Source organism: Neopsephotus bourkii, unplaced genomic scaffold (assembly GCF_033783945.1).
Source record: "Neopsephotus bourkii isolate Nb327-2 ecotype Australia unplaced genomic scaffold, CSIRO-AGI_Nbou_v1 NB_1234, whole genome shotgun sequence".
Taxonomy (NCBI): domain Eukaryota; kingdom Metazoa; phylum Chordata; class Aves; order Psittaciformes; family Psittacidae; genus Neopsephotus; species Neopsephotus bourkii.
The window spans coordinates 3,505,445-3,523,340 of NW_026901719.1; the positions used below are offsets into that span (position 1 = coordinate 3,505,445).

Genomic DNA, 17,896 nt, shown 5'->3' on the forward strand with positions numbered 1-17,896 from the left:
GCTTCTATAGAATTTGTGATCCCAGTTTAAAGCTGGATTGATGTTAATAATCACACCTGGCAGCATTAATTTTCCTACTGCATAGTACGGTCACGGGATCAAAGTGTTTCCACAAGATCAATAGGGCAAAATGAATGAAACTGCTGGCTGTTTTACATGCTTCACAAAGGGAAAGAGTAACAGCTCACCGATATGCTTATTAGCACAGGCAACACATAAAGTTCATGCAGATCCTCTCTATATAGTTACCTTATCCACCCAACTTTAGTACAAAGCTTATATGGGAGTTCAGAAGTGCCATGTGCTTCAATTTGTGTTGAGATTCAGGTGGAGGTAGAGCAACCCAACAGAAAAATGGTGACTATCCTGATCTACCTGAATACGTTTTCCTGCATAAACACTGAGTACAGTATATGGGATCAGTACCATAAAGGATTACGTCCTTGAGTCACTTGACTAAGGTCACTCACGTACATAGTTTCATTCTTGATGTAGTTAGCCTCCTGCATGTCAGCCCCAACCCTCCACGCCCCCCCCGCCCCCCCCAAGCAAGTTCCCTCCTCGCATTGTACCAAGATACAAACTATTGAACTGGTAAATTCCAGAGAAGCCAAATGGATAAAGCAGCCATGCTGAGTCATACCTGTACAGCTTTAGAAACCAATGCACAGAAAAAATCCCTCTGTCAGGAGCACAGAGAAGTGTTTGAGGCCATGCTATCTCAATTTGAAAGACATGGAAGAAGAGAGGAGACAGAAACACATAATGCTTACCCATTTGTCTAACAGCACTGACAACAGCAGGCCTGGAAAAGCTTCAGTTTGAGATGTGAATGGGTGATCAGCTGCCATTGACAGAGGGATTTTTGATTGATTTTAAATTAAGGTCACTGTTCTCAGGCCACAGCTAGATTTGATTATTTCTGTCGTGTTTTAGAAGGCTGAGAGAAACTTGTTTGCAGCCAGTGACTCTCTCTCTTTGATGACTCAGTGCATAATGATGGTTTATCCAGTGGGTTTTGACACTTCCGACTTCCATGATGGACCATGCACTGGCACAGTGTTGCCACTCTCCCACTGAAACAAGCAGACATCGCCAAGAATTGAATTTTGTATTACAGGTTTACACTGTTAAGAGCTTATGACATCAGCACCAATATAATCCTCTCCATTCCTTCCCAAGAGTGCAAAACAACAGGCTCATGATTTCACACCTGTACACACTGCATTCCACACAAAATGTCACGCAGTCCACACACACTTTAATGAATACATTTGACAGCATGTGTTGCAATTCTTGATCGAAAGGTGGTAATGTAATCCAAGCATTTGTGACAGATAACAGTCCTGAGACATTAACCCCTCCATTCTTCCAAACCAGAACGGTTTTGATTGACCATTTCCTCCTCACATCCTGACTACTGTCCCAAGCAGCCCACTTGGTTGACAGCATTCTTAGCTGTCTCTCTGCTTGCTCATAAGACTCCTTCACCTTATCATCCTGATGCCTTCCAGAAAGCCATTCATCCCTTTTAGTACCCATTTTTATGCAATACAAGCATTAGGAAAGCTGCAGGCAGCACAAAATTAACCCAGATGTGACATTAAATCTGAGAGGAGTAATCACTGCTGGCAGGTAAATGGTGGCTAAAAATGAAGGGGGGAACATGAGAACAGAGCAAGCCCAGCCATGAACCATTTGTGGTGGAGGGACCTTTCTGAGCCAGCTGTGATTTGGCTGCCGTCTGTGTATTTCTCTTCTGTAAGTTCATCCATTTTCCCCTCAAAATGACACAAGTGCCCACTGTCAGATGGCAACAGGCTGCACAGTTGTTTTTGCACAAAGAATCACCTCCATATGGTCAGATGAAGTGGCTGCCTGCTACCTTCATTTAATGGCCAATAATCCCTGCTCACTTCCTCCATGGTACTCAAGAGCAAAGGAACCTCTCCCACATCCTCCCTCAGGTGTCCCTTCCAGGCTGACGTACGTAACTGGAAAGCCATTTCAAACCATAGACCATCACTGCTAGCCTCCTCCAAACTTTGTCCAGCTCTACCATGCCCTTTTCGAGGTAGTATGACCAGAGCTCCAGCAGTATTTGGGGTGCAGGTGTACCATGGATTTACAGACCAGTATAAAATTCATTTTCCTCTCCACTGCTCTCCAAACAAATCCTGACATTTGACTCAATCTCTTGGCCACACTGAGCACAGAACTGACATTTTCCAAGCTGGTCTTGTCCCTGGGCTCTCAACCCGGGGAAAAGTGATGGCCAAAACCTTTCCATAATGATGGGCAAGAAAGAAATGGCCAACTGCAACTGCACAGTTGTGCTGTTTGGGAAAAAAAGAAATAAACAAATCCCCAAACTTGGCGTAACAGCAGTGGATGTTAAATCCCAAGATGCTACAAAATTCACTCTCAGGCAGCTTGACCTAAATTCTTATGGGCAGCAGTTTGGCCACATATTTGGAGCATTTCAAAGATAACTAGACAAATGCCCATAAATTATCCTATGGGGGACATTCCTACTCTCTTTTGGAAGATGGATTAGGCAGATGACCTACTAAGTATTTTTTTTTTCCTTCTTTCACTAATTTCTACCATCTCGTAAGTGCATGTGCTTTACCCTTTCTTAAATTGTAATCTGTTTGATCCAGCAGTAGTTGAAGGTTTTGAAAAGCCCATTAAACCGCAAGAGGAAATCTCGAGCGGTTTGCTAATATCAACAGAAATCCAGATGGAATTACAATCATCTTTTATGTACATTCGAGGGCATGTTATGTAACACTAGCCACGGATTTAGTTTAATGTGTTGCACCTTCCAATAAGCTGTGGGCAACTAATAGAGATTTGAAACCTGTGGAAAACTCTTTTGCCCTCGACAAAACCATTTAAAAGCATGGAGTCTGTGGTCAAAGGGGCTTGGGAACCTCTGTCAGATGGGAAAATGGAGACAAAGGAGACTGAAGGTGGAAAAGAAAGGGGGAAATTTCAAATGAGGGGAAATGGGGGGGGGGTAAATAAAAGTTAGGAAATTATAAATGTGATCAATCTGAGACAGAGGCAGAGGAGACAAGGTCAAAACTTCAAGCAAGCGGCGAGGAATCACTGAGATGGATTATACAAGGATGACGGTGCCTGCTGCAGCATCCTCCCGGGCTTCGGAGTTGTTCCCGCAAAGCCTGGTGCAGCTACGCGGGACCCTCTGTGGTCCCTACCCCATGCGTGTATGTGTATGTGTGTGTGTATGTGTACCCAGACTCCGTGCAGGAGCGGGAAGAAGGATCGGAGGGGGGCAGAAGCGCAGCGGGGGGGGCGGAGCGAAGGGCGATGGGCGTGGCCTGGGGCGGTAAAGCTCCGCCCCTCTGCCCTCGCCCCGCCCGGCCCCGCCCGGCGCGGGGGGGAGCGGGACGCGGTACCGGGCAGGGCAGGGCTGTGCGTCCCCGGCGGCGGCGGTCGGGCTTGACAGAGGCGGGCGGCGGCTGCGGCCCCATGGAGCCCAGCTAGGGGCTGCCACACCTTCCACCGGAGGTAGGTGCCACTGGGCGGCTGCGCACCGACAGCCGCTGGCGGGCGGGCGGCGCGGTGACAGGTTGGCCGGAGCCGCGGCGTTTTGCGGGAATCTTCCCCCCTCCCCCTCTTTGCCACTCGCGGCCGGGCTCTGCGGTACCGTGGGCAGGGCGGCGGCGGTTCCGCGGTCCCCGCTTCGGCCCGTGACTATTGTTTCTGGTGGCGCCGAGCGGGCGCAGCGAGAGCCCGGCGGCGGCTTTGTGCGGGTTGTCCCGGTGGTGGGGCTGCGGGGGGGGGAGAAGGAGGGGCGCGGACCATGGGGGACGGGGCGAGACCGTGGGCAGAGACACCCCTATCCCTTTCCTCCTCCTCCTCTTTTTCCCTGCGCAACTTATCCGGAACCACGCCGGTGGGTGAGCGGGGAGGAGCGGCTGGTGCTGCGGCCGGGCATCGCCCCCCACGGCTCGTGGGTCCTGCCCCACGGGAGACAAAAACGCGGCCGGTCACCGCTGCTTTAAGCACCCGGGTCCGCGCTCTGGAAGGAGGAGATTAAAAACGCAGGGTGGGTTTCAAGATGGGCGATAATGGGGGGATTTGGGATCCTCCGCGTAGCCTGTCTGAAACGAGGAGGAGGGTGAGGATGAAGGTTTACCCTTCCGAAGTTGGGAAGGAATTCCGACCGCTATCTCCCGGCTTCTCGGCGAGGGGTGCCCGGAGGATGAGCTGTCAACTGCGTCTTCCGTAATGGCTTTTCCTGAAGGAGGCTGTCGTGGGGCGCCGGCATCGCCTCGCCGGGCTCGGTGCGTGCGTGGCGGCGGGTGCCTCGGTGCGGTGCGAGCTCCGCAAGTTATGCATCCCTCCGGGAGGTGCTGCAGGGCAGCTACTCCCATTCCCTCCTCTTCTTTCCCCTGTTTAAAATTGGTTTTAGTGGCCGTTGTTCACGTTAGTTTTCTCACATGCCGTTCTCCATCAGGAATCTTTTTAAAGGAATAATGCTTTCAGTGCAAGATTCAAAAAAATACCTGTCTGTGCATAGTCTAATGGAGATGTACTGTTAAAGAGTATCTGGTTGCCCATTAATTCTTCAGGTATTTTCCATTTAAACTCGATGAGGAAGTAGTCTTTTTTTTTCTTTTTTTCTTTTTTTTTTTCTGGGTAACCTTTCATGCCATTTATCACTAGCAAATTGGCTTAACCTTTAAAGTAAAGCTTTCCTCATGAATACGCTACTGATTGGAGTTTCGGGCAGAAAATCATCACACTTCCATTTTTTTATAGGTAAATTTGAGAGAGCCTTTCCTTCCTTTTCACTTTGACAAGTGGCCCTGGTAATTGGATCTAACTCCAGTAACTAGTGCAGGGGACTGCCGACAGCCCACATGTTTGCCTGTGCAGCTCTGCCAGAGCAGCCTGTTCCATTAATGCCCCCTCACTATTTTGTCCCTGGTGTCTCTGATGAATTCTGTAGCATTTCTCTGATAAGCTCCAGTGGGACTCTGAGAGAAACACTGAAATGTCTTTCACCTTCAGAAATGATTGAAGCCAAATTTGAGGAGGGGATAAACACTCGATTTAACTGGGAGCAATGCTGAGTTTCTGTATATGCATTCAATTCTGGAGGCATTCCAGTAGCCAGAGCTATCCCTGTCAGACCAGGAATCACCGCAGTGATGGGTTTTGCAGGGACCTGATCACTTCCTACCACAACTGGAAGTGATAAGCTTTTGCAAGGCGTGTGAATCGCATTGCAAGTGCAGGCTGGAGGATGGAGCTAGTCATGTAGTGGGCATGACGTGCGTGAAGAGCAGGTCGTGCTGAACACGCTACAACTTCAGGAAGCTGGCATTTGCTGTGCAGAGCCTGCAGCGGTGTGAATTACAGGGGGAAAAAGCATTTGTATGTAAGAAAGGCAGCTGGCTCATCTCCTGCCTGAAGAGCTCTTTTTTTTGTTTTGTTTTTTGTTTTTGTTTTAGAAAATCTGACTCCCGTTTCTGCCTTTGCCACAAATTGCAAGTGTAGCTTTGGGCAAATCATTTCATGTTTCCCTGCCTCTCCTCTCATCATCATTGCCTGTGACCCACCAAGGGCTTACCTATACCAGGCTGTCTGTTCAGACCCTAGCTCAAATGCTTTGCCTTCCCCAGCTCCCTTGTGCACAGCAGTCTGAAGGGATAGGTGGGACCTAACTGCTCTGAGAGGGGTACAGTTTGACATTGAAATGCTGCTGCTGAAGCCAGTCTTACCGATGTAGCAGCCTCACAGTGATTCATCAATCTCTAATCCTACCCTTCTTCTAATCCAGTCATTCTCTGCTGCTAATCAAATTGCCCGGCACCACTCGAGCGACGCTCAACTGCGTGCTCGCCCTCGTGTCAGCTAGCCTACGTCAAGGCAGGGAAGCAGTGACAGCGAAGATGGGCTGAGTATCACCAGCTTTTCAGGACAGAGACCGTCTGTCACTCAAAGTCTGTAAAATCTGTGGCACAAGAGAGGCCCAGTGTGATTTCCAAATACAAATCATGGCTAGAGGGTAAATTGCAACAACATCGCAGAAAAATGGCCAGAAAATGGCACCTCGGGCGTTCCCGTGCAGCCAGCTGTGTGCACGTTGGGATGGAACGGAGGTGGAAGGGTGCAGCTCCTTGGCGTAACAACAGCATTCTTATTTTAGCATGGATGACAGCCAAAGATAAGGAGTGGTTGTCATCCGGCTGGTTGGAGGGTTTAAAAAAAAAAGAAAAAGCTGCTGGGAAATAGAAAGGGAAATAAAAAACCCCAGCAGATAACCTTGCAAGTGATGGGCTAGCCACATAAAGCTGGCAGGACAAGATTTCTCCCATAAAATCCAGAATGATCCTAATTAAGCCCAGACCCTGTTCGATGACACATGGCTTATTTATTTCAGATGTTTCTAGGTCCTAAAGATGGGGCCAAATGTGAAGAGTTTGATGTGGCAGATAGTTTAACCCCAATTACTTCTACATAAATCACGTGATTGTTACAGGAGCTCAGTACCTCTGATGGGTGCCCCAGAAAAACTGGTAAATATATATATATATATAAAATAAAAATTTGCCCTGAATAATCTCTAGTGCTGCAGGTGAGGGTCTGGGGAGAGGGGTGGCCATCCCCTCTGTGGGCAGGAGGATGAGGATGCAGGAGCTGTTGCAGCACAGTGTGCCTACTGGTCTGTATGCACAGGCAGCTGAAATGGTGGCTTTGTAGAGCAGGCAGCCAAAGAACAGGAAGCAAAATGGGGGCTGACAAATACTTCTGTTATGAAATTGGGATGGATGATGTTTTATGGGGGCACTTGCCTTTTTTATATTACTATTTTATTTTGAGTGGAAGGAGTCAGTTGGCAGTGTGTGGTGCTAGCCACGAGTGGCTTTGTTTTGAGATCCAGCTGCGCTGGGTCACCCTTCCAGAAACGGCATCTATAGAATAACAATACAGTAAAACACTTTCAGCATTTTCTTGGGTTTTATAGGCAATCTTCAGGAAGAAAAAGTTTTCCTTATTTTTTTTTTTTGTTTAAAGCTCTAAGCCTAAATTCTCCCAAAAAGGAGGTGGCAGTACAAGAGGTTGTATGTAGGCTGCCAGGGATCATTGTTAACCTGTCTTGGTTCTCCTCAGGAATTTCCATTCCTGGGCTTGCAATATTGCCTATCCCTCTCAGGGCACCAAGCAGCTCTGTAAACAGGCCACTCTCTGGAGGAGCTGCTCTGCTGGGTGATTTAGTGGTGCTTGTTAGTTCTGGCTTTCCCTTTTCTTTTTTTCCTTAAACAGGTCTATCCATGCCTTCCTTTAATATACAGAGCAGCACTGCAGTGTGGGTGGGGTGAGTTATAGGGTCATGTCTGTGGGATTTTGCCAGCCCTGTGGGTGGCCAGATGTTCTGGGCAACCCTATGACAGCTGCCACTCGACACTCAAGTGCTGCCTTTAGGAGCGAGCGACCGGACCTCTCTCAGCTGGACCTGTTTCCAGTACCCTTTAGTTTTTGCTAGTTAATAGAATCGTGGAATGGTTTGGGTTGGAAGGGACCTTTGAAGATCATCCAGTTCCAACCCCCCTGTCAGGGGCAGGGAGACCTTCCACTAGACCAGGTTGCTCAAAAGCCCATCCACCCTGGCCTGGACACTTCTAGGGACAGGGCATCCACAGTCTCTCTCAGCAGCCTGTTGCAGTGTCTTATCACCCTCACAGTATAGAACTTCTTCCTAATGTGCGATCTAAATCTACCCTTTTTCGGTTTAAAGTCATTCCCACTTGTCCAGTCGCTACCTGCCCTTGTAAAAAGTCTCTCTCCAGATTTTTTTGTAGTACCCTTTAGGTATTAGAAGGCTGCTGAGGACATGTGCCCCTCTGAATATCCCAGGCTGTAGCTCCAAATTCAATGGTCAGGCTAATTTTGAAGACCAGTCAGTCCTCCAGTGTCTGCGTGTGCTTCACTCTGTGGAATTAAAATGATTTCTGTGCTTGTCTTGTGGCATGGAAGCAAAGAGGTGGGAGAAGTGCAGTGGCCACCATGAGGGGACAATGGCTCTCATGAGTCCTGGCAGACAACATGCTCCTTGCAGCAAAGCCAGGTTATTTGAAGGAGTGCAGGTCTTCTTCAGCAAGAAATAAGTCATTAATGGCCAGAGAATAATCACTTTACTCTGAAAAGCCTCTCCAGCTGCATTGCACCAACTGTTCTTTTTCAGCTTCCAAATCCTTAATGACAGTAGCAGCTAATTTCTCTTTCTGTGTTTTTCTAGCTGCAATGTCCTATTTTCTCAGAGTTTATTGGGAAAATAATAGAAGTCATTACAAAGCTACTTGTCACCTTTCAGAGAAGAAAACTTCTCCCTGGTTGAATGGCCAAGTTAGTTAGTTGGTGACTGACTCAGACAATAGCGACTTTTTGAACCCATCAGTTTTTCATCTATGCTTAGTGAATAAGCCAATTAGCTAGAGGAGTGTTATTTAACTTACAGTCCACGAATATCCAAAGTCGGTGAATAAACCAGTCACAAGCAGTATAACAACAGCATATGTGTATTCTGTTGCATGTAAGCAAAACCCCTATAATACAGGGTTAGAAGTGGCAGAGTCAGAAATGTGTATTTATTGTGTTTAATTTTCTTTAATCTGATTGCCTTTGAATGGCAATACTGCACAAAATGGTCCTTGGTTAAAAAAAAATAGTCAGGTGGTCCTTACATGTTTATATACTAATCAGGTTAAAGAAAACATATTGAGGGGCATTGAGCTAGATGATGCAGAAGGGCAACAAGAATGGAAGACATGCAAAACTAAGTAAATGTGAGGTATTTTTGTGTCTGTATTTTTGTGTATGATACACATCTTTCTGGTTGTTGGTGATGGATCACTTGCTGTAGAGCTGGATCCTCACAAGGCCACTGCAAAGCAAACAGGAAGGGCAACACATTGGTTTTTAATCAGGATTTTCCCAAACAAGCAGTCAGGCATCACTGTCTCAGTAATAGATGCCTTCATCTCTGGCCTTGGTGACGGGCTGGAGATCAAGAGTCAGCTCTTGGCCAGGGTTCTGCCCCACAGAAAGGCAGGGGAAGAGGGCTGCTTGTGTGTGGCTAAGCCTTGCTCTCCAGGCTGTGGGGTGCTGTGTGGATGCCAGAAGGAAATAGGAACGTATGTACAGGTATAGGTTATTGTACTCTCCCACCAAAAAAAAACCTTCCTCTATTGGTATTTCCCAGGGAAGAAAATGATAAGGATGATTCTTGTTTGGAAGAATCTTGCCTGTGTTACTGTATTGGATAACTGTCTTTGGGATTCTCGGAGACAGTTGTTGCAGGTCCCAAGCCCCTTGGACCCACTACGTAAGATTGTTGACCTTGGGGGAGAGTTTTCCACAAGCTCCGTGGAAGAGCAGTTGAATCACAAAAGCATAGAGTGGTTGGGGTTGGAGGGGACTTTAAAGATCACATAGTTCAAACATTCCTGCCACATCAGTGGAAGATCAGTGGAAGCATGAATCTGCAGCCCTGGAGGGTCTCCAGGTGTGATAGCGAAGGGTCTCTTTGGGACAGGATGCTCTCTACCAGAGACAGCATGTGGTGTGTAGATGTAAGTAAATATATATACATGCAGGCAGATACACACATGTGTACTTGCAGAAGTGTATCCTAAAATAAGGAATACATGGAAAAGCCTTGTTCTTGTAGCCATGATATGCTGTTAAATCATCTCTGATCTCTAGGGAGTGGAGGGAGTTACCTTTTGCCATTTCACTATGGGAGGACCTATGGGTGGTTAGGGTGGATTCACAAGGTTTCCGTGATGGAAGAAACTGGGCTCCGCGTTACAGCTCTTCGGCACTGTGAGTGCAGGATACGTGAAAAGGTGTCGTTCCCTCGTGGGATTGGTGGTGCCAGGCTCAGTATCTCACATTTGCCCTCACACTTAGTTGTACCTAAGCAGGTGTTCAGCTTGTGGAAGACTGCTTGGCTATGCTACAGTTGTGCTGGAGCCAAAGCAATGTTGATAGGTGGAAGAAAGCAACTGAGGGGATGCATCTGCCTTTGGTTTGGGTTTGCCATTTAGGTGTTTAAGGGATTTTTTTGGGATGCTTGGGTAGCAGCTGTTTTTAGCCATGAAACCAGCACTTGGCTTTCAGGATACATTTGGGCTGTCACCATAGCTTTCTGTCTTCTAAAGGGCGTTATTGAATTGATGGGGGTAGCCCTGGATGCCATCAGATGCTACACAAAAGAAAGTGAAAGCAGCGTATGGCTGCGTGTCATGGATCCCTGTTTTCATAGCATGTAACCTCAGAGCTGTGCAGTGACCATCCTGGAGGGACTTAGCACAGCCTCCCACCTGAAACAGTTAAGTCAACAGGCAAGGCGGATGCCCTTGATCATGATCAGGCTCCAGACATCTTAGATTTGCTTTGGTTACCAGAGAGGCTGGTCAACACTCCTGCTTCCTATTTGCTTTCAGTGGAACTGAAGAGCTCTTTGCTTTGAAGCATGAAAGCCCAAATATGTTGGGACCTGATGCTTCTGAAACCGGTTTTCTTGAGAAGAGGTGCTGCTGCATTTCCAAGGAGCTGAGGTTCTCAAGTTAGCAGCCTTTCATTTTTAAAAAGGAAGGAGGTGTTTTTATTAGCGTTTCCTGTTTTGAACCCTTTGGTTAAAGGGTATGAGGCGGTCAGAGGTGGGAGAGTTATCATTTAGGTCAGGGTTGTCTCTTTATATTTTCATATTTGTATACGTAGTGCACATACATGAATTATTTTCGTATTTATGTTATAGATTCTGATCTGTGCAAAATCTTTTCCAGTTCTATTTAAGGCTGCTACTTTTAGGAAGTCTAAATAAGGTTTCTTGTCAGGAAGGGTTTAGATGTAGCCAGTTCTGCCTGGGGCAGGAGGATGGGTTAAGTGACTTATCAAGGTCCTTTTCAGGACCTTTTCTGTTGTTCCAGGCAGTTACCCAACAAAACAAATTCGTAGCAGGTTGTGCTGGCCATGCTGACAGGGCTTTGTGGTAGCACTTAACGTGGGTATTTGTTTGAAAAGGAAATAATACCTAATTGTAGCATAGTTACTGCTGCTGCATTGGACAAATGTTTCTTAAAATGCAAGAGCAAAACAACTGATGTTACATTTTTAGGCTAGCATCATGATATGGCTGTGATTAATTTTTCCAGGAGCTTTGTGTTTTTATATCTGCTTAAGTGTATTAACATTTTAAAAGGTCAAAGGTAAGCTTTAAAATGGATGCCAAATTAAGATGGATGGGAGGAAAATGACATTTACTTCTTGTTACTGCACATTGTTTGAACTTGACCAAAGGCAAAAACAAAACAAAGAACAACCCTCCCCCTCATACACACACATGCACGGTTGCGTGCATGCACGGACAGACACATTCCCACCACCTGCCTTCCCTGCACACCTGCTCCAGGAAAACCTTATTCATCTAGGCAGATCTTCATCCTAACAAAATCAGTAGTCCGATGTCTTAATTTCCAGACAGCTGAAGTATCCCTTTGCAAAGTATCTCATTTAACTGGTGTGAGTGGCCTGTGTAAATAAAAGTAGCTAAAATATTTATATTAGGAAAATGCAGGTGATGAGAACCATAACCACGTTATAATTTCCTGCCCTTGCTGGGCTTGAGATGATGATTTCATCAGAGAAGGGACTGTACCCTCATCCCTACTCATACAGTTCCTGGCACATTGAGTCACTGTGAAAACAGAATATAAAATATGGTGGGAATGATGCCTTTGCTTCCAGTGGGAATGGTGGCCAGTCCCAGTCAAAAGCAAGGCTTCAGTGGAGCTGCCTTGTGAACACACCAGTGTATGACAGCTGTGGGTTTGGAAAAAGCAGCATAGCTTGAGGTAACGACTGAATCTATGTCCGACAATTCCACTCTTGCCTGAAATGATGGTGGGGAGCTAGGCTGGTGATGCACCTTGTGCCTTGGGAGTCGTAGCCACCCTCTCCGTCAAGGGACCCTGCTTGTTTTTGTGGGTATTGTTTCACAAGACAGATTCGCTCTCATCCCTTCATGACACTTACTAATCCAAGGTTAAAAAAGAAAAATAAAGAAGCAAAAACCCCAAAAAATCCTTCAAATCCTTCTTCCTGTGTGTGGCTGGTGGTTCATCGGTGAGGATTCAGGCTGTCTCCTGGAACAGCCTCTGGCCACCTCAGCCTCATGCTGTACCACAAATAACACGTTGGCCTCACGTGGACCACAGGGGCTGTGCCATCCTGGGAAGAACCACACGCAGCCTTGAGTCATTCTGACTTTAGGTCATTGTTGTTTTCTTAATAGATAATCGTAAATTGTTACAGCTGTGGAAGACTCAAGGCAGGTGCTTCATCCAGACTGGGTGCTCAGCCTAGGGATATGCAGTTTTCCAGGTCTGTGAGTGGTTTCAGCCTCCTTCTTGAGATGTGTGTCCACCTCCCTCCCACCTGAAACCCAAATGGAGTGTGCCTTGAAGCACTGAAAAAGGAAGATGTTTCAGTGCCAAGAGCTGAACCCTTTCTCGAGGAGAAAGAGGCATCCCTGCCTCTGAGGGAAGCATGCATCTTGTGGTGCCCAAAGTATGTGTCACATTTTGCCTGAGGCTTTCCCAGTCCATTTCTGCAGCCTAATCACTGTGGATTTAGTCCTTTTATTCTGTTGGGTTTTTAATTTTTTCACTAACTTGCTTGAGATCATAATAGCCTCTTCTGAAAACCAGAAGCCAGATACCAACCTCATTAGGGTGCCATGGATATAAGTGGAGTGAAGTGTTTGCCAAGCATCAGTGATGTTACTTAGACATTTAGGCTGTGGCTGGGCCACTGCTAATGGAGAGAAGGCAATGCTGCTGTTCCTGTAGCCATACCTACCCAGCATCTTTTGGCAGGCAGCATGTCAGTCCCCACCACAGTGGGGACTGGGAAGATGCCCCTTGGCCTCCCTGAGCTGAGGGCTGCCCAGAGCAGAGCACTGGGCAGTGAGGAACCAGAGGGCTGGTGGTGGCTTCCTCAAGGGAGAAAGCTGCAGTGCTCAACCCTGCCCCTGCTGAAAGCCTGAGATGTGTCTGAGGTTAGGATAAAGGGCGGACAAATCCTTTCCTCCCTCACCCAACAAGCAGTAAGCTGTTCTAAGCATCCCTCTCTGAGTGCTGAAAATGTTGGCCTGACAAAAAAAAAAACCAAACAAAAAAAAGGAAAAATGTCAAATGCTCAAACGCTTTGTTCCAGTGAGAAAATGTATTTTTCATTTCAAACTGAATGGATTCTTTCAAGGCTTCGCTGCCCTCTGAGTGGAACAAACAAAACAGTTTTATGTTTTCATTTTACAAAAAAAAAAAAAAAAAGAAAATGCAGTTCTTAAATTGCTCAACCCAATCATTTCTTTTTGATTTTTTTATTCTCCCCAGCCTGGCCACCGTAGCAAACAATTTCATTATTTGCATAGCTCTAATTGCAGTGATTGAACAAACACAGCAAAGGACGACCCTTCACAGAGCCTCATCGCAGCCCCACAGCCAACTTGGTCTGTATTTTGTCAGCAGAGAGGGAGATAGGAGCGGCTTTGTGCTAGACAGAAAATAAATTATCGACTTTCTTCTTTTTTTTTTCCTCCCAAACTGATGCACCATCCGTTTAGAGCAAGAATAATCTTACCCATTCTCTTGCTAGCCGGCTGAGGGATATTACCATATTGTGAACCTGGTACAGTTTGAAAAGCATTTGGATTTTGAACGTCTTGTTCATGTGTTACTCTTAAGTGGCAGCCTTGGTTGCTGTTATTAGAATAACGTGTAGGGTTGATAGTCTGTTAGTGATACCCATATTAACATAAAGCAGTGAGAAACAAACATCTGCATCTTCACGGTTTTTGTTGTGGAGATGGCAGGCACCTGAAGACAGGGTTGAGGGAAATTTTATCTGGCTGCAGTTCCATGAAATAGGAACAAACAATTTTTTGGTCATTTTTTAATGGCATTTATTTATAGCAGGTAGCACACAGGCGGCTGCTATTTCTCAGCATGCTGGAAGAATGTTCTCCAGATGGTGCTTACTGTTTATGCTTTTATTCACTTCGCTTGAACACTGCAGCACTCTACACAAAACATGGAAAATTGGAAAATAAAAACAATTATGTTTTTACAAAGTGCCGTGTGATTTGCTGAAATGTCTTAACTGACTGATGAGCGATGCTTGGAGGCAGCATGGGGGATCATGCCTGTCACACAAACCCTGCGCTCCAGCCCCAAAATCGGTAACAGGCATTGCCACAGCTCAAGAGGGATTTATCCTTCTCTCCCCAAAAGTTGATCTTGAGCAGGGCTGCTCATCTTACCCTCGTGCCTGTGCCTGTTCTGCCTCCCTTTTCCCTCACAGGGATTGGAGTGAATGTAGGGAAAGGGTTATAATGACAGGGTTTTTGGTTGGGTTTTCTGTGGCTATGCAGCCTCAAAGTGAGAGAGACAATGCATTTCATAAGCTTCACCTGTGCCATCCTAATTTTTAAACTCCTAATCTCAGTGGTAAATAAGGTATTAAGGCCTTCAGCTCGTCCAGCTGGAGGCGATAACAAAAGTCAAGAGTGGTATCCAAAAGAACCAGTGTGGTCCTTGAGTGTTGTTGGTTGCAGTGATGAAAATGTATGTCCTAATGGTGGGCATGCTCTTGCAGGCTTTTGTTATGTAGCTTCTGCAGGAGTACTCAGACAAAACATTTTCAAGCTGGAAGCTTTAAATAGAAGACTTTGAAATCTAAAGATCTTTCTTCAGTGAAAGCCCTTGGGAAAGTAACTTAATTCTTTCAATTGCATTAAAAAACAACAACAAAAAAGAACCCCAAAACAGGCAATCAAAAATGGATGCCAACAAGCAGGAAAAAGTTGTGGTTTTATTTTTAATGTATTTTTTTTATATATATTTCTGACTTCTGTTAAAAAAAATAGAACAAGAAAACAACAGACCCACAGTAATTCCCCCCCCCCCATAATCTCAATTTTTCAAATATCAAAAACCGCGTCAGGTTTAGGCTTTCCAACAGGAGACAGTCATTATTTCTGTGTAAACAGGAGCCTCCCAATTTCTTAAATCTAGTTTAAAGCCAGTGATACTTTTAGTGAAATTAATTTCAACAAATGAATGTATAAACAGTCATTCAGCTCTTTTGGGGGATTTCTTTGGTAAATGGGCAGTGCTGCACAGCTCTTCGATTTTTCCTTCTTGCCTTGTTACCCAAGAGACAGCCCTTTCCCAAGCAGAATTCTTGCTACATCAGCTCCATGCTGTTTATCTTTCGTTGCTCCCTTGGCAGTTATTATTTCTTAATGTGTTAATTGTAGTTCCTGGACCCTCACATGTGAGCATGTGTAATGTTCATGTTAATGATGCCGACACATTCTCTAGTTCCTGGAATCGCAGAGAGAAAACCTTATCTGGACACAGGGCATCCAGTAAGAGAAACCAATTACAAGAATTCAAATAGCATAAAAGAATAAAGTGGGAAGAGTAGGCACTGGGTTGGAGTGGAGGTTTTTTTCTCTTATTGGTTGTGATTCCTTCTATGGCTCTGGCTTGGTGTGATATATATATTTTTTTAATTAAAACTTGAATTATGTCACTTGCTTTCCACCTTTTAACAGTATTTCACAGTAAATTTCATTCCTAATAGCAAGTAGTCAGGGGTAAGGGATAGTTTTGCTGAGTGATGGGACTGTTAATTATTAAAAAGAAACCTATGGATTTAAAACAAATTAGACCTCATTAAGCCTAGGTCTGTTTCCACACAGACCAGCTGACATGAAAAAGCCCATCTACAAGCATTATTTATCAGAGATCACCAGTCCCTGATCTCAATTCAAAACCTATGGCTTTCCTGCACCTTTCCTGTTTCCCTTCCATCTCTTCTGTCACCCTCAGCCACCCCTCGTGATGGCACCCAAGCCCGTATGCAGGCGGCAGTCCCACCTTGCTCTTGGAGATGGCTGCTGGCCATCAGTGGCTGGAGCCCACCTCCTGGGTGGCTGGATGGGTAAGCCAGCCCCTGGACCATCTTGGTTTAGCACAGGTTTAGTGAAAGGGAAAACACAGGAAAACTCATTTTCTCTTCCTTGATTTTGAGGGGCAGGAGATCTTTGATTTCTACCATGGGGCTCCGGCCATGGCTAGGCTGACAGATCCTGTAGGATAGATGTACTAATTCTCGTTTACAGAGGCAGAGGTTTTTTCTGTTTGGGTTTATTTTATTACCTGAACTTGGCTGTGACTTTCAGATTGTACTTGAAGGCTTTCTGTGGAACTTTACAGAAAATCCAAAGGGATGAAGTGGGTGGTGGAGCCCTGTACACTCAAACCTGTGTAACTGTGGCATGTTTTAAGCTGCTTTTCTGAATTTTTTTTGAGGCAATGTGTGAGTGCATCCACAGGAGAATCCTAATAAGGAGAGTGAAAGGTGGCCTGTACTGAGCATTTTAATTGTGCATTCATAGGCATGCCTTGTATGGGCTTTGCTGCCTTGCTGGGACCTCCCCCAGATCTTCTCTGGCATTACAGACAGTGACACACTCGTACTGGGAGAAGAAACACCCATTTCTGCTGGCTAGAAATCAGCAATAACATTTTGACATCTGTGCAACAGTTTAAAATGAATTATTCAGCACATAGATCGTGCTATTTGAGCAGCCAGCACATCTCTGCCCATTTACTACTGTCAGTCCATGGTGGAGATACCACTGATGCCAGTGAGAGCTGAGCACATGGACTGGGGGTAGGTTTTGGCCCATAGCCTGGAACAGCATTTGACAGCACCTCTGCAGTATATGATAGGAATAATCTGCTTTGCCACCAGCAAAAGACTGAAAGACAATGCCAGTCTGTTTCTTCTCTTCGAGCATTTTAAATTAAGGAAGAAAAAAGACCTTAAGAATTAAAGAAGTAGTTAATTGTTTGACTGTTTAAGTTCTGCTTTAAAGAGTGAAACTTGCATGTGATTTTGATTAAATCGATGTATTGCATATGACTCTCCAGAAGCCCTGAATGTCTGTTGCCTACTGGGAGCAGACCCAGAATACAAACTGGCAGCAGGTCCAGGCCAGTCTCCAGCTTCTGCCAAGTTAGAGGGTTAAAATGAAGCAATCACTAAGTCCTATCAACAAAGAAAATGCATGAAATTCACAATGTAAGCAGCATCTGATTTGGAAAAACAAGCCAAACTGTTGTTAGAATGTGCTTTGGGGAACTGCAGATGGGGAGCAGGGAGGAAACACAGATCAGCCAAACAGCAGCAAAAACCGGTCTGCTCATGACAGGCGTACAGGAGAGGAGGTGGATGTTTAACTTGTATTTAGCTTCCTAATTCAGCAAGGTCATCGGAATTAAAGCAGTGTATGTGCGGTGAGAGCCTAACATCACAGGATGCCAGTTCCCTGTAGCTGCATTTAAAATATAAAATGCAGAACTCTGTGATGTGGGTTATTGTCCTTTCCTCACCTTCCTTTGAGTACTGTGTTACAGCTGTCCACTGGTGCTTATCTAGCAGGCAAAAATTTGGGAGCACTCCAATAACACTGCAGTGTGCAGCCATGTCATCTGCCCGTCATTGTCCATGTTTTCCAGATAGCTAACTAAAATTCGTGCCTGCCCCAATTTCTACCTGCTTTTCTATTCATATGTAACAGATAATACCCTACAGTGGAGGTGGCCCAGTGCTGTACTTAGAAAGGCAAGACGTTATTATTTGGGTAACTATAAAACAAATGGCTAGTATACAGTTAAGGTTTTGTGCAGGAAAGCTTATCTATTGAGAAAAGACACTTGAGTACATAATGAAATTTAAGCAAATCTGTATGTGCTACTGAAGTCAGAATTTAAGCATA

General features: G+C 45.6%; 1 protein-coding gene across 2 annotated transcripts in view; it reads left to right on the forward strand.

Annotated features, from left to right (window-relative positions):
- The first annotated feature begins 3,383 nt into the window (after window positions 1-3,383).
- RAI2 (retinoic acid induced 2) overlaps window positions 3,384-17,896 on the forward strand; it is a 44,248-nt gene continuing 29,735 nt past the window's right edge. Inside the window, exons 1-2 of one of the 2 annotated variants that reach the window (XM_061364491.1) lie at window positions 3,387-3,537; window positions 4,129-4,316. The gene's annotated coding sequence lies outside the window, so the exon portion shown is untranslated. Of the gene's footprint in view, window positions 3,538-4,128; window positions 4,317-17,896 lie in introns of both variants that reach the window. The other variant, XM_061364490.1, reaches the window with a different exon arrangement.